Source organism: Dermacentor albipictus, chromosome 8 (assembly GCF_038994185.2).
Source record: "Dermacentor albipictus isolate Rhodes 1998 colony chromosome 8, USDA_Dalb.pri_finalv2, whole genome shotgun sequence".
In the NCBI taxonomy this organism is placed as follows: domain Eukaryota; kingdom Metazoa; phylum Arthropoda; class Arachnida; order Ixodida; family Ixodidae; genus Dermacentor; species Dermacentor albipictus.
The window spans coordinates 23,196,181-23,211,956 of record NC_091828.1 but is presented as its reverse complement, the minus strand read 5'-3'; positions in this window follow the sequence as shown (position 1 = coordinate 23,211,956).

The following is a 15,776-nucleotide window of genomic DNA, read 5'->3' as shown; positions in this document are numbered from 1 at the left end:
TTGATGGCCTCTAGTACTGTCGCAAGCCGCCTAAGGTTATCGTCGAAATTTTCGGCGAAGACGACGACGCCATGCAAGTAAACAAGACAGGTCTGCCACTTCAATCCTGCTAACACCACGTCCATGACACGCTGGAACGTTGCAGGCGCCGAGCGGAGTCTGAATGGCATGACCTTGAACTCGTAGAGGCCGTCTGGAGTGATGAAGACGGTCTTTTCGCGATCTCTCTCATCGACTTCTATTTGCCAGTAGCCAGACTTGAGATCCCTCGACGAGAAGTATTTTGCGTTGCAGAGCCGACCTAATGCGTCTTCTATCCGTGGTAGGGGGTATACATCCTTCTTTGTGATTTTGTTCAATCGACGATAATCGACGCAGAAACGTAAGTTGCCGTCCTTTTTCCTCACCAAGACAAAAGGGGATGCCCACGCGCTTTTCGATGGCTGGATGATGTCGTCGCGCAGCATTTCGTCGACTTGTTGTCTTATAGCTCCACGTTCTCACGACGAAACTCAGTAAGGGCTCTGGCGGAGTGGTCGAGCGCACTCCTCGGTTATTATGCGATGCTTGGCGACCGGTGTTTGTCGAATCCTCAATGACGTCGAAAAGCAGCCTTTGTATTGTTGGAGCAGACTTTTCAGCTGCTGTTGCTTAATCACGGAGAGACTTGGATTAATGTCGTAGTCTGGTTCCGGAACCATGGTCGTCGGGGTAGATGCGGCGGAATCCGAGAGGACGAACGCATTACTGGTTTCCAGAATTTCCTCGATGTACGCGGTCGTCGTGCCCTTGTTGATGTGCTTGAACTCCTGGCTTAAGTTTGTCAGCAACACTTCAGTTTTCCCTCCATGCAGTCGAGTGATCCCTCTTGCGACGCAAACTTCATGGTCTAGCAGTAGACGGTGGTCACCCTCGATGATGCCTTCTACGTCGGCAGGCGTTTTGGTGTCTACGGAAATGACAATGCAGAAGCGAGACGGGATGCTGACTTGAGTTTGGAGCACGCTTAAGGCATGGTGAGTACTAGAGCTCTCCGGTGGTATCCCTCCATCACCCGACAGCGTTATCGACTTCGACTTCAGGTTGTCTTCACTTCGACTTCACAATGTCAGTGATCGAAGCTACTTGAGGCTGCGACGAAGGCAGGACCTTGCGCAGTTCTTCGCGCACAATGGCCCTCATGGCCTCTTGAAGGTCCTCCGAACCGAATCGTTGGATGGCATACTGCGGCGTGTGCCCCTGGCGGTGATATTGCTGGGTGCGCATCTTCACAGGTTTCTCGATCATCGATGCATCTGCAGAAACCTCAGCCACAGTCTTCGGTGGGTAACGAATAAGTCCGGCGAAAAGTTCTTGCTTGACGCCCCGCATTAGGAAGTGAACTTATTTCTCCTCCGACATTTCCGGGTTGGCGTGCCGGAAAAGACGGGGCATCTCCTCCGTGAAAATCGCGATCGTCTCGTTTGGCAGCTGCACTCTGGTTTCTAGTAGAGCACGATGTTTGTAAACGTTTGCGAGAAGCCACTTCGGAACAGGTCCCACGTCGTTAAGGTGGCTTCTTGATTCTCGAACCAGGTCCTGGCGGCGTCTTCCAATGCGAAATAGACATGCCGCAGCTTGTCGTCTCTGTACCAATTGTTAAACTTAGCGACCCTCTCATACGTGTCCAGCCAGCTTTCCGGGTCGTCAAATGTGTAACCCCGGAACGCCGGTGGTTCCCTGGGCTGCTGCAGAACTATTAGGGCTACTCCGGCTGCCATTGGGGCTGTCCTCTTTGTCGTCTCTGGAAGAACTTCTCTGACGCTCTTCTTGGTCGTCTCTGGTAGAATTCCGCGTTCCAGGGGCAGCTGCTGTAGCCGGTGGCTTGCTCGATGTTCCGGGACGGCGCTGGTGTTGTCCTTGCGGTCCGCGCGTGAATTACGGCTTGTTGGGGGCGTCCGGTACAGGAACGTAAAGCACATCCACCAGATGTCACGTGGAGGTGATGTTGAATAACACAGTGGCAATAGGAAGTGTGAACGACAAAACTAACTTCTATTGGGCGAACCTGGGCCCACAAAACAGGCTGCACTTATAGCACGATTGCGGCGAACCTGCTCGGCGATCGTCGAAAATCTGATCAGCGGGTCAAGCGCGTCGGCTTTTATACAGCAGTCATCGAATGTTCCAGACTAATCGTTGGGACCCGCATCCCTTCTACAAAGTTCTACACCATTCGCGTCAATCGATGAAATCAGATAACACAAGGTTCGGCGACAACAGACAGCGGACAGAAGCATCGATAACTTTCCAGAAACTTCGGATACATGCAGGCGCGTCCCGCGCTGTGCGATAACATTTGTTAGGTGGCAAAACGTGTCGCCCGATAAAGACTAGTACACGTGTCAATACACATTAACACTTCTCAGACAGAAGATTGGGTCAATTGGTCCAATACAGTCGTAATTGTCAATAGCGGTGAGAGGCATTCCTCCTGTAGAGAACATAAACGGGATGTTGATGATGATACTAATGACGACATCTAAACACAAAATTTAAAACACTCTTGAAAATACTCAATACATTGTTCTACAAGTCAATGCAAGGGCGGGCGTTTTCATTAACTCTCCTTCAGGGCCGAATCATACGGTTAGTCTGTTATTTCGATCGGAGGTGGTCATCATAATTATTTAGACCGTATTCGTTTTGAAACAAGTCGCTTCAGACTAAACTCAAAAGATTGCGAGCGAGCCAAAATTTTGAGACATCACTGAAGTGATGATGTCAGCATTTATTCATACGACCCGCTACCTAGCTTTGTTCGCGTTAGCCTACCATTTGACTTTCCTAGAAGCTTTCAGTTGTGCTGTTACAGCTCCATTCTTCACAGCTTCCTGCAAACTTTTCCGGATGGTGTTCCAGCATTTGGACGTTCGATCGAATGAAATTCTCCATTGGCCAAGCGGTTGGCGAAAGTGAAGGAACAAAGCCACGTGTACAAATCTAAAAAAGACTGACAAACAAACAAGGGAATATTTTTTTGTAATTGACGTTAGAGACTATAAAAAAAACAATTCTCGTGTTTTTTGTCAGAATCACGATCTGAGTTTCAAGCTAGTCGTGGCTAGGGAACCCGCAATCATTTTGAACGCCTGAAATTCTTTAACGTGCCCACAATAAGCGGCACAGGGGCGTTTTTGCATTTCGCCTCCGTGAAAACTCAGCCGCCGTGCCCAGGATTTGATCCCGCAACCTCGTGCTTAGTAAGGCAACGTCCCAGCCGCCAAGCCACTACGGCGGGTGGCCGTAAGTTTTTAAGCAACTTTTACAAAAATTTTAAGGTTTTCTCCAACTTTGAAACAGTAAGTGTTTTATGAAGTACAGTTTTCGGTAATATTGGTATGAGTTAGAACACTACGAAATTTCTTTACACTATGAAAGTAAATCATGTGCCAGTATGTTTTTTTTTTTCAACAGGCAATTGCTAGGATAAACAGTCATGTTGTATGAATAGTGAGCCTTGATTATTGTTTGATATTCTGCTCTCATTTTGCGCTTTCTTGAGGGCTCAGCTCACGATTGCCTTTTGCACCTTGCGCGGCAGCTATTTCTCCGCTCTCGTCATGGTGTCAAGTTCACCTCTCCTCAGCGAAATCATGCTATCACACCCTGTGATCCGGGTGAAACACCTGCTAATATAAAAATAAGCGATTTTGTTGTGTGGTATTCATTAGCGGTTACGGTGCCCACTCCTCTGTAAATGTGCCCTATTTTGCCATAATGGCTTGTCTGCCATAGCAGACTTATTACACTGTACCGCCTATCTGCGCATCCCGCTAATGATGAGATTATGAAATAATATGTGACAAATTCTTCCGCACTGGGACAACAGCGTGACAGAAACGTGAAGAAATAAAATTAAAGAAAAAGACAAAACCATACTTGTGCCATATATATGCGAAATAATCCTGCTGATGACTGCTGACTGCTGACTGCCCTAAACCGTACGCAATATAGAAGAAGGGAAAGAATTATGCTTAGTTTTTTTATGAAAAAAAAGGTTAGTATATGTTAAGCGCGTTTTTCATTGTTTACAGTAGCAGCCATTTGTGCACTTGAGCCGCTATAACAAAAAGCTAGGACCCACTAAGGTAAAACTATTTCAATGTGTGTTTATTTGAATCTCCTGACGTCAAATCTGCGTAAGCGCCGAACAAGCACCGGAGAGGGACCCGCAGCTTTGCGTCACTAGCCCAGTCATACGTCCTTTTAGTTTATCAGAGGTCACTTTTTTTGCTTTCAAAACGAATAACACTGCCGAGATTGAGCCATTTTTCACCTGCATTTGGCTGCCAGGAGGCGAGGAGCACGCTCAAGTAGAGAGAGTTTAGTTTGGGCCGAGCCACTGCACTCAAAATACATAACCGGATGAAGAGGGTGGTTCCGGCGTCTATGTTTGGTCCGCTTTCCCTTAGTCAGCTTGCGGTGGCTGGTTGAAAATTGTAGTGGCGTGCAACAGAAGGTTAAGAATGCCACTAACACGGATCCTCAGCAAAGAGGACTTGGGAGAACGGGGCCGTAAACGTGCTTAAAGTGCTCGAAAACGTTACACCCCCACACAGAAAGATTTATTTTACACAAATAAACCAATCCAGTCCGGCAGATTGGAGTAGACAGTACCTGAGCGATCGGCAGCAGCCATTTTTTATTCCTTTCGGAACGGGGCAGCTTGCGGCTATTCAGAAAAAAATCAGTTTTGTTCGGTATAGTATTGCATCTTTAATAAATACACGTAACTTTGACGCGGTCAGCTTTAGTGGCTTTGTGACGTCGCGTGACCGGCAGGTGAAGTGGGTGCAGCCTGGAAACATTTGACCAACTGCCGTGGGGTAATTGCGAAAAGGTGTTGGATGAGAAATCTCTATTTTTCATTTGGTCGGTCCAATCATGCATAATCAGTCTTCACGCGTCATATCAGATCTGGCGCTATCATGGTTTTTGAGACGTCACCAATCGCGGAGGGCTGATTGCATAATTGGAAGGCAAAAGTTTGGAGTAGCTTTACGTTATAGCACCCCTATTCTAAACTTTTCTATTCAACTTCTGCAATCAACCCTTGGATCGGTCAAACATTTTCGGGACAACCCCACTTCAGCTGTCGGTCACGCTACGTCAAGAAAAGCGTGATAGCTCACCATGTGATATGACGTGTGCAGACTGATTATGCATGAACAGACCTAAGAAAAGAAAAATGATTAGTTAAAATTTATCGCCTTTTCCCCATTTGCCCTCGGCTATTAGTCAACAGATTTCGGGCTGCGCCTGCTTCGCCTGTCTGTCAGGCGAAGACACAAAACCGCGAGAGCTCACCACGTAAAAGTGACGTGTACGCGTTAAAGATGCCCTAATATGCAGAACAAAACTGATTTTTTTTTCCTGGTTAGCCGCTGACTGCGCCGTTCCGAAAGGAATAGAAGACAGCTGTCCGCCGGTCGTTCATGCACGAGCTACTCGCACCTGCCAGAGAGCATGGGCCTATGCGTACAATAAAACTTCTTGCGTGGCAGTGTAGCGTTATAGAGCCCTTTCGGCACGTATACGACATCGCTCAGCCAACTGCTATTTGTTTAGCATCCATTCTAGTGGAATTCTCGACGTTCCGTTTCACGCCGCGGTGGTTTTCGACGCCACCGCAAGCTATGTAAGGGGAAGCGGACCAATGGCGGACGCCCGTACCACCATCCTCATCCGGTTATCTATTTTCAATGCGCTGTCTCGGCCCCATCGAACCCCTCTTCTCCACTGGAGCATGCTCCTCACTTCTTTTCAGCCAATTAGATGAGTAAAACTGCCCAATGTAGGCAACAAAATGACATCCTATAAATGAAGAGAGCGTTTGATTGGGCTATTCAGAGAACCCTGCGGGTCGCCGCCCGATGTTTGCGCCGGTGGTTATGTAGATGTGACGTCAGAAGATTGCAAAAGAAACAGGTTGGAATATTTTTATATTATGGCGCACAAACTGCTTGCTCACTCTCATTTATATTTTGTCAATGCGGTCATATATGCGGCGTCAGAGGATACAACAGCTGAACGAATGTAGAAAAGGCTGGGAGCCCCGTCTTCCTTTTACCTTGAATGACAAGCATTCATGAAGCGCTTTTTTTGCCATCAGGCGGAAAATTATTGACAAAAAATTGCGATGAGTTGCTGTACCATGAATGATAACAGCTAAAACAGAAGGCCAAAGAAACCGACACACAGACAGGTTCAGGGCTATAGGGTAACAGGAAAGCCAACGCAAGATTCACTACTGACGTAGTAATTCTGCGGAAAGCCGCAAGGTAGAGAGAAGTAAATATTAAAGGGCAAATCAGATATCCACCCGTTCATAGCAATAGCAAAAGCCTCAGAGTTGAAAAAAATTCGTCCTGGAGGACGAATTCGTCTTCAACTCTGAGGCTTTTCTTTCGAGGAACCCGTGGGGGTTTCCTTTGTAGCAATTGCTACGAAAGGGTGGATGTCTGATTGGTCCTTTATTAAAATTCACTACTATACCTGACCTCCGTGCTCACTTCCAGCTGAATGTGGTTCCTTAGTATGGAAGTCTGAATCTGCTAAATGCGGAGAAGCTCAGAGTAATATGTAAATTATGAGATGTAGCGTGCCAGAGACATGGACAGTTCCAGGAGTTTATATATAGCACGTCCTTTTTTCAACTCTTAAAATAAGCCTACAAAATGCACTTTAATCACATCTGTACAGATAAATGATGTGCCGGAGCGGACACAATTTCCTAAAAGAAACAAGAAATTTATTTACTAAATACAGTAATTAAAATAACTACCTTCTTAAAGCCTGCCGCCAGAAAAACGCAAGTTTTAGCTCTGGGAGTTTGTATTTACCTTTTCCCGCCCTTTGGTTCCGCCGAAGGGAACGGCTGCAACGAAAGAGCAGTTCACGGTAAGCGGTATGTGGTAGGTGATCCTTGCTTGACATGGGAAACACAATAACAGAATTGGTTGTCAGTGGCGAGTGGCTGTAGCGGCGACGGCGGGTTTTCAGGCGGGATCAAGTACGACAAAAGCGATTACTGGTAACCAGATGTACATGCGAGCCTGTGGCACGCAGCAGACTGGTAGCGCATGACGACGTGATTAGCGCCCATTAGTGCACAAAGCTGACCTCAAGAAGTGTCGATGTCGGTGCTTCGCCACGTCCATCGCGTGTGGTCGTTTTACAGCGTCATCTAAGAGGCCAGCGTCCCCCGCTGGCTCCTGAAGTGAGCGAGCCAGGCGTTTCATCAGCGGAGAACGCATGAACGTGCCCATTATTGACCATGGCCAATTGAGCGTCTTGAGAACCCCTTTCTGAGCAAGCATTTGCTCGACAAATGTACACGAGTGAAAACACCACGTTGATAAGTTTCGTTGACGTATGACCCACAATTACTACGTTGTCGGTCTTTCCAAAGGACGTACGCTATTGGAAGCATCGGACGGGCCACCCAGTATAGGTCAATCACCTGGCCGCGTTAGTTTGCTGGTGCTGCATGTTTATTATCAATTTTATTGTGCCCATTGTTCTGGGCTCTGGGGCTTTGCATGAGGTACGATTCCGATGCGTTTGTGACCCTCTCCCTTGTTGCGCTTTCTTGCATGTTATTTTAGGGAGAGGAGCAAAACCATCAACTGAGAAAAAGAAAGGGTGTGAAGACGAAGCGCAATACTGGAATAGTTGGCGCACCACTCACACTACGATCTGCGCACAGAATTGGTAATTGGTGCGCCGGGTGACTACTCTCCAAGCCGCTCGGTGGTGATAGGTCTTTAAATGCTTGGGGCACTGCATCGAGCGCTTGAGAACCCGTTACCCCAAGTAGGCGTTGTCCCGTGTTGGCGTTCTGGACACAACATGAGGTGCTATGCACAATCGGCGGGGGAAGATGGCTGCCCCCGATCGCTCCGGCACTGGCTATTCACCCCTCCCAGAGAGCATGGGCTTATTTGCGTGTAATAAAACTTTTTGCATGGCCTTGTAACGTTTTCGAGAAGTGTGTTCGCAGAACGAAGTTTACGACCTCGTTCTGCCAACTCTTCTTTGCTGAGGATTCGTTTTAGCGTCTTACTTAAGCTGCCATTGCATGCCGCCGCGATTGTCCACGAGCCACCGCAAGCTAAGTAACAGAAAGTGGACCAATCGCAGACGCCGGCATCACCCTCTTCATCCGGTTATCGACCTTCAGTGCTGTGGCTCGGCCCCATCCAATCCCTCTCCACTTGAACATGCTGCTCGCCTCTTGTGAGCCAATTAGATAAGACAAGCAGCTCAGTTCAGGCAATGCTATTCGTTTTTCAAGCAAACAAAAGTGACCTCCCATTAACGAGGCGAGCATTTCATTGGTTTGTTCAGACAACCCTGCGGATGACCGTTCGATGCTGGCGTCGGTGGTTACGCAAGTTTTACGTCAGGAGATTGGAATAAAAACATATTGGAATAGTTTTACGTTATACGGCCATTATTATGCCGAATAAAACTGACTTTTTTTTCTAAATAGTGGAAGACTGCCATGTTTGAAAAGGAATGGAAGATGGCTGTCTGCCGATCGCTCATGCACTGATTGCGGGTCACCGCCTGATGCTCGGCGTCGGTGGTTAATTTTGAAGTCAGGAGATTGGAATAGTTTTAAAATGTAATAGGGCCCCAAAGCAATTGCCACCGCATTGAAAGCTTCCGCAAACTGTCGTAACAGCAACCACCGCGGCACAACAATTGAGTGCGTGATCGACATCCGCGACCAACGTGGTCATTAAAACATCCTACTCGACAAGTGACGGCTGCATATTCCGTGAATAATCGGCGTCACTCCTCCTCTTCTCACTGAAATGTTCGCCAGCGTTGACACTAGAAGCATCCTGTAAGGCTGCTACGGGTAACGTCGGACGCTTTCAGCGAAGCCCGCTGGGAAACAGAAAGACGATAACTTTCGCGAACAAACTCGAAGGCCCGAGCACCCGCGAGCGCGTTGCAGAGCATGGCCCAGGCCCTCTTCTCCCGGCGACCTAGACGATGGAGCGCGTGTGGGGTCAGAGGCTGAGTGAAGGCTCGAGCTCTTTGAAGACAAGCGGGAGTGTGAAGCAACTTAGCGCGCGTTGTGGTGCCAACTGAATTTTTCGGCGCCGCCACCCGTTGCTAGAATTTTTGGGCCACGTGCTCGGCGTGCTGCATATTGTTATTTGGTTTTGAGGTCAGGCTTCGAGCATTGAAGGAGGAAACTCCGGCTTATGGGAAGTCGTGAAGAGTGAGGTTTCAGTTCAATTGTTAAGTGTTGTGTCAACTTTGGAAGCTGAGAAAGAAGTGTTTACAGAGCTGTGGTAGCTGAATGGGAAGCTTTCGTTACTTCTCTATGTGTTTTAGTGTAAGTTGAAGTTGAGGTTTATTTTTTCCTTCAAAGATCAAAGAGGGAACTGCGACAAAAGGCGGTAAAGCCTGACGAGGTCACAGTTCCCCAAAACAGCCGATACAGCAGTGAGCAACACAGAAATAAATATTAACATAGTATGATAGTGAAAAATACATTGCATCAAAACAACATTGCATCAAATACATTGCATCATAGTATGGTAGTACAAACTGCACTATGATAGTACAAACTACATTTCATGAAACGAGAATATTACGATGAAAAATATTACGCTTAATACAAAGACAGTGAACCATAAATCAAAGGCAGTGTATAAACATGGCATGAGGTCGATAAAGAAAACACACACATAAACAACTTGATATGAAAACAAGAGATGCTCCGCTAAGTAAAAAACTGAAGTTATATAGAGTCAGTGCTAATTAGTAACTTTTTTATGTCTTTTTTTAAATTTGTTCTTAGGGAGATCAAACATGACGCTTAAAGATGTGTTATTGAGAACAACTTTAATTTGGTAATCGAGCTTTTGTTTGCCGTAATTTGTCCTCGTTTTAGGGACGAAGTTTCTGTGTTGCCGAAGGGGATATTTAGAAGGAGGGTGGTTTGGAGCAATGGAATACAAACGATTACGATGGATGTAGTGTAACAGGCGATATATGTAAACATGGTTTGCTTTAAGTAAATTATTCTTATGATAGAGTGGTAATGTTGGTAGGTTTTCGGGCCTACCATGGTAACCCTCAATAGCCCGCAATGCCTTCTTTTGCAAAAGCAATAACTTCTGTAAATTACTTATTGTTGTAGTGCCCCAGGCCAGTGCACAATAGGACAATCTGGAAAAAAATAGGGCATAGTATATGGACACCTTCAGGGAAACGGGCAAGAGATCGCTGATCCGGTAAAGACAACCTACAGTTTTATTAAGGTCCGTAATAAGTATTGAAGTATGCGTGTTCCATGATAAGTGCTCATTAAACCAGACACCAAGAAATTTCTGAGTTGTTACCTGTTGCAGTTTTGTGTTGGCGTATATTAGGTTAAGTGTGTAATGAACAGAGGCATTAGTGGGTCTGAAAATTATGTACCTCGTTTTTGACAAGTTTAAACTAAACATATTCGCCTGCATCCAAGCGTATAATTTTACCAATTAAGCGTTCACGATAGTTTCTAATTCCGGCAGAGTACGTGAAGTGAAAAAAATATTTGTATCATCAGCATACATAACCAAATCTGGAGAATCAGGTATGTTACAGATGTCATTTATATACAATAAAAACAAAAGTGGACCTAATATAGACCCCTGCGGAACCCCTTGGGTAATGCGCAAACGGTCCGAAACAAAATTATTCCATTTAACGTATTGTATCCTGTTATTTAAGTAACTTTTCAGCAGGTTTAGAGCTATTCCGCGTATACCGTAACTGTTCAGCTTACTCAAAAGAATTTCATGCTGTACGCAGTCAAAAGCTTTCCGGAGGTCTAAGAACAGACCGAGATTGTATGCTCTTGATTCAATGTTGTCAATGATCTTTTCTTTAACGGCGAGTAATGCTTGCTCAGATTTATTTTTCAAAAAACCATACTGAGAAGGGTTAATAATTTTATGTACGCTAAAGAACTTTTCTAATCTATTATTAATGGCTGCTTCAAATACGTTCGATAACACTCATAACACGGAGATGGGACGATAGTTTGTGATTTCATTTCGATTTCCTCCTTTATGTATCGGACAAACACGAGCAATCTTCAATTCATCTGGGAACGTACCACTTGTGAACATCAAATTTATCATATATGCTAGAAGCTCTCATATTAATGCAGACACATACTTCAATGGTATCGCTTTGATGTCATCATGGCGTGCTGAGTCATTGTTTTTTATTTTCCAAATGTAGGTAGCTACTTCTTGTGGGATCACAGGTAGCAACGAGATAGAGTTAGGTAAAGGGATAATGAGGTTGCATGCGGGAGCACTAGACAGAGCTTGATCTAATGTAGGCTTGCCAGCTTGAATGAAGAAATGGTTTATGGTGTTAGCTAATTGAGTTCCGCTAGCTTCGGAATTAGATGCAGCGATTTCCGAGTGGTCCCTGCACTTGTGCTTGTTTATTAGTTCATTTATCTCCCCCCAAACTTTCTTGCGATCATTATATATTCTGGAGAACCATTTTGTATAGTAAGCTGTTTTTGCAAACTTGAGGTCTTTATTTGGTTTATTCCCAATTTTTTTGAATTCTCTAAAAAGGGCTGCATCGCGAGTACGTACAAAGTCATGATACATTTTATTTTTAATACGTATCCTGTTATATAACACTTTATCAACCCATGGCTTTCTAGATTTTCGGAAATTGTGTTTTACCTCAATTGCAGGAAATGCAGCATTATAACATTCAATGAACTTGGCAAGAAAAGCAGTATACGCCACGTTGACTTCAGATATGCTGTATACGTTCTCCTAACATATATTCTGAATAAGAGTCATACATTTGGTGAGATTTTCATCGGAAATTACCCTAGTTACCCTCGTGGCATTTTTAGATACTGTCTTAATGCGTTTCACAGGAAGAAAACAAAAAATCGGGATATGGTCACTGATTTCACAAGATAACAGGCCAGACTCCGTTTCTGGAGATACAATATTTGTAACACAAACATCCAGCAGGCAAGCTGTAGCAACGCTGATTCTGGTAGGCTTGTTTATAGTATTTAAACAACCATAAGATGCAATAAGACTATTAAATTCTCGCGTACTGTGATCATCGTGCATGAGGTTAATATTAATATCACCCATTATTAGAAAAGGCAACAGGGAATTGGCGAGGTTCGAGAGTAAGTTTTCGAAAAATCTGAAAAAAGGTAGTTTGTTCCCTGCGGATCTGTATACAACAGCTACAATAAGACTAGACAGTGATGCGGCTAAACACTCAACATTGGAATTTGTTACAGAAATTTCGTCTAACACACACTGTGGATAACAACTTTTTATATACACGGCAAGACCACCACCTCTCATATTCGAACGAAGGAGGCCATGATGCTAGTAATATATGAATGGAAGATGATCATCGTGCGTTTTAAGCCATGTTTCAGTAAACAAAAGCACATCAAGCGGTCGGTTTATTGATCCAAGATACATATCTAGACCATCGCATTTGTTCTTCATACTGCGGACATTAATATGCATAGCAGAGAACATTTCTGTGAGAGGAGTAAACTTATTGTTAAAGCAAGAAGCATCACAATGAATACAGTGGGGCGGGCAATCCATGATATTGACTGGCTAGTCACCAGCTGACAAAGATGTAGATGCCTAATGGGTCATTTTACTCAGGTCAGATCGTGCAGAAATTTTTATTGTGTCAGAAGTTTTATCCCTGCGTGCAAAGATTTTGCCTCCGTTCGTCCATACAAATTTCCAACCAACTTCTTTCTTACGGGGAATGGTTGCTCCCAGCAGTTGTTTGTTGCCGTAAGTCAAGTGTTCGTTGACATAGATGCGCCCGCCATCACTGAGACCAAGGTTCCTGTTAGATAGCGTGTGCTTTCTAGCCTTAGAAAGAAATGCATGGCGCTTATCTCGGCGGACAAAGCGGACCAAAATGTTGGTTTCGCCTTTACTACTGATGGGAAGTTTGTGACACGTGTCTAAGTCGGCGATCGAAACTTCTTCATTGATGGCCTCGCCAAGTTTCTCAATTACTTCTCTGGGTTCAATATGTGACTTCACACCTTTGATTTCTAGGTTGTCTACGCGGCTGTATTGTTCAAGTTCTTCCACATTTTGGGCCAAGCGTTTGTTTTCAGATCGAAGATTTTCATTACAGCTTACAAGATCGCTAATCTCCTTTCTTAGCGCCTTTATATCAGAGGTGATAACTTTCGTCTCGTCACAAGTGTCGCTACAGAACTTCAGGCTATCCTTGACGGAACGCAACTCGGTCCTCATCTCACATTTGAAATCTTTTAAAGCCTTCATGATTTCTTTTTCTTTCGACATGGCACAGGAATGACAGAAAAGCAAATGCGCAAATGATTCAAGTTTTCAAGTTTGGCAGCAGTGCGCTACAGTGCAACAAACTATGCACTAATAAAAGTCTGTTCAAATCGCTCACCTGCAAAGGGCAGAGGGAATCAGCGACGTGCTTTCCGTTTGCGCACCGCTACCAAACTGTTGCAGATCCAGGAGTGTCACTGTTTATATGCTCGTAGAAAAACAGCTGTCGGGTGCCGATTGGACGCCGATTGCGGCCCAGGTACTGCAGGAAATCCGCTGAGTCCAGGCAGGAGTGGTTGCGCAGTGTAGTCCGAAGGAGCTCAGGCACGTGTGACGAAATGTAGACGTTTGATGCTGCAAAGACCAGACGGAGTTAGCGACGTGCTTTCCGTTTGCGCACCGCTGCCAAACTGTGAGATGTTTTGAAGCGTCACATAAATCTAGTTTTTTCTTGTTTCTCCGTGTATCGTTCGTCCATCATCCGCAAGTCTATCTGTGACACGTCCCACGCATGATGAGTGTGCACCTCGACGTAGGCAGTGAAGAAAAGAAAGAACTGCCAATGTGTTTATTGGCAGGGTGCCCAAGGAGTGAAAAGTCCATCTCGGTGTGGTATTCAAAACTCTTCGAGCAGTCATAACCTGCCCCTTGCGTAAAGCGCTGGTGATGCGCCTGGCGTATCGGCAATTTTTCATTACATTTCATGCGCTGGAAAAGTGCCGGGCTAACGGGCGCTTCTTCTTCGTTACATTTGCCCCCTGGAGAAATAGGGGCCATCCTGGTGATTTAAGCATAAGGTAGCATAGAGGGTTCTTAGAAGGGCTTGAGCCGATCTATGGGAACAGTTTCGTGACCGCGACGGCACTGATCACGAGACGGCTACCCAGGCTCGACGACATAGTTCACGGGGAATGATTGTGCAATAACACGGTAAGGTCCATGATATCGTCGAAGCAGCTTAGAAGAAAGGCCAAGAGCTTAAGATGCAGGCCACAGCCAAGCCAATGTATCAGAAGGGAAGCTTGTAGGATCAGAGCCAGGACGACGAAGCTTCTGGTGTGTCCGATCAGCGGTGGAAAGACAGGGCGCGAGTTGTCTGCATTGCTGCGCAGATTGAGAGACAGGAACACATTCTGATGAATCAGGCTGGTAGGCTAGAATGGTATCGATGGTGCAGGATGTTCCGCGGCCGTACAGTAAGAAAAACGGGGAAAAACGACTGGCGGCTTCAGTGGCAGTATTATAGGCGAACGAGACGAACGGAAGCACAGCATCCCAGTTAGGATGGTCGGACGCGACGTACATGGCGAGCGTGTCGCCAAGAGTACGGTTGAAACGCTCTGTCAATCCGTTCGTTTGCGGATGGTATGCACTAGTGGTCCTGTGGATGATGTGACATTCCCTCAGAAGCGACGTCGGGACTACAGATATAAAGCGTGGCCTAGATCACTACGAAGTTCCCGAGGGGTTCCGTGAGGAAGAACAAATGCCGCAGTACGAATGATCCAACATCTTGGGCAGTGGGAGATGGAAGTGCAGCGGTTTCTGCATAGCCTGTGAGATGACCAACTGCAACGATAATCCAGTGGTTGCCAGCCCCGGTACAAGGAAGTGGACAGTAAAGGTCGATTCCCACGCGATGAAAAGGATGGGACGGACAAGGAAGCGGGTGCAAAGGTGCGGCAGTGGAAGTAGGGACCGACTTTTGGCGCTGGTAGTCGAGGCAGCAGTGGACATACTTGACAGCGAAGTTGTATATTCCAGGCCAGTCATACCGGAGCCTAAGGCGAATGGTGGTCTTTATCATGCCACCATTAGCACATTGGCGATCAGTGTGAAACGATGCGCATAAATCAGCCCGAAAATGAAGCGGTATTACGAGGAGTCATCGTGGACCCTTGGGGAGATAGTTGCGACGGTAGAGGAGTTGGTCGCGAACAACAAAGTGATGCGCCTGCCACCGTAGCGTCCTAGATGCTGTAACACTCACAGGATCACCGACAAACTCCAAACGCAAAGAAATCCACGGGTCTTTGCTCTGCTCAGAACTCATGTTCTCGATAGCGCGAGTGTTGACTGCAGAAAGTTGAGTGGGCAAAGACTGTGCGCGTCAGGTGAAATGGGCGAGCAGGAGAGACCGTCGGCATCGATATACTTGCGTCCAGAGTGATACATGACCCGGATGTTCTACTCTTGCAAACGAAGCGCCCATCGTGCGAAGCGGCCAGAGGGGTCTTTCAAGCGCATGGTGGCGCGTTACTACATCAAATTGGCGGCCGTATAAGTAAGGTCGAAATTAAGTAAAGGCCCAGAGTATGGCTAAACACTCCTTTTCTGTAACAGAGTAGTGTAGTTCCGACTTTGCCAGCGCTCGGCTAT